Source organism: Bubalus bubalis, chromosome 14 (assembly GCF_019923935.1).
Source record: "Bubalus bubalis isolate 160015118507 breed Murrah chromosome 14, NDDB_SH_1, whole genome shotgun sequence".
In the NCBI taxonomy this organism is placed as follows: domain Eukaryota; kingdom Metazoa; phylum Chordata; class Mammalia; order Artiodactyla; family Bovidae; genus Bubalus; species Bubalus bubalis.
The window spans coordinates 73,391,794-73,393,587 of NC_059170.1; positions in this window are offsets into that span (position 1 = coordinate 73,391,794).

Below are 1,794 nucleotides of genomic sequence, written 5' to 3' on the forward strand. Positions count from 1 at the left end.
AGACAGAAAAATCAGCCTCGGTTACTTCTAGAAAATAACACAATATGATCTGTGCATATTGTAAGGCAGAGCCAAAAAGTGATTGAATTCTCTAGGGACTGCCTAAGCGTGACAGCTTGTTTGCTGCAATGAAGCATGTTTTTCCTTCCTCCATCTTAGAGTGTTTTTGATAGATATATTCTTTTTTTTTTTTTTTTGGCTGAATCTTACAATTTTTTTTTAATTGGAGGATAATTGCTTTGTGTTGGTTTCTGCCGTACAGCAATGAGAATCAGCCATATACATATCCCCTCTCTCTTGAGCCTCTTTCTCACCCCCCTACTCCACCATTCTAGATCATCACAGAGTATTGGGCTGAGTTCCCTGTGTTATATGGATGCTTCCCATTGGCTATCTATTTTTTGATAGATATATTCTTGAAAGTAGAAGCCGAGATGTTTCATCTTCTGGGTACAGAAAACACACATAACAGAGTGATTAGAGCTAGGTTACAAAGAGTTTTAAAGATGCCAGAGGAAGTGAGGAGCTGTGACATCGAGGCATCACCTGCAGCCTGGTGGCAAGTAGACTCTCACCCTTAACAAGTGTGCTAAGGAAATTGGCAAGGATGCTGCTTGAGTCATAAACAAACTAATCAAAACTGGACTGACTGAGTACAAGTAATTCCAGTCAGGATCGTTATATGAACTCCCTAATTAACAGGCACCCAAGTAGCTCTCATAAATATATATATATATATATATATATAGACAGAGATGTTTAAGATTGATTTAAGTCTTCTCTGAAGACAGCAATAAAGTCTGTGAACATGTTTATTCAGCTTCAAAAATCTGTACCACATACCTAGTGAAGTGACTTTAAAAAATTGGTGATGCCAAGTGCTCATGAGAAAACGGAGCAGTTAAAATCTCCTATGCTGCTGGTGGGAATGCAAAATGGCATAAGCTCTCTGAAAAACCATTCTGCTTAAAAAAGTAATAACGTTCAACATGGACTTAGCTAGACCAAGATATCCACTTCCTGGGTTTTTACCCCAAAGAAATGAACACTTAGATTCACATAAAACCCTATATGTGAACGTTTATAGTGGCTTTATTCATAATTGTCAAAAAACTGGAAACAGCACATGTCCTTTAACTGATAAATATACAGAATGTGGTATAATTAAGTACTACTTAGGAATCAAAAAGAAGAAACTATTTATTGATACACTCAACTACATGGATGGCTCTCAAATGTATTGTGCTTAGTGAAAGAAGCCTGACTCATACTGTATGGTCCATTTATAAGACATTCTAGAAAAGATAAACCATAGGGACAGAATACAGATTAGTGGTTGCCAGGGGTTGGAGAAGGAGGGAGGGATTTACTACAATGATGCAGACGGGAATTTTTTTTGCAGAGGTGGGTCTGAGTGATGGGACAGTTCTATATCTTGATTTTATTGGTAGCCACACAACTATAGGCATTTGTTAAGACTCATAGAACTGACTACAAAAAAGGGAAAATATTGCCATATTAAAATGTACCTCATTAAATCTGACTTTCAAATAAAAAGTCTGTAGCTTGATGGACGTTACTGTGATGATGGACGTGTTCTGAATCTCATCTGTGTGGGGGTTACATGAGTGTATATGCATGAAACAATTCATTAAGGTGTACAGTTAATATCTGTATACTTTGTGCATCCCACTGAATGGATTTTATATCTTATTTTAGAAAAAATGAAGAAGATAAAAGTGTCATAGTTGTTAAAAAACAAATTCAACCAAGTAAATTAGAAAGATCTTATTG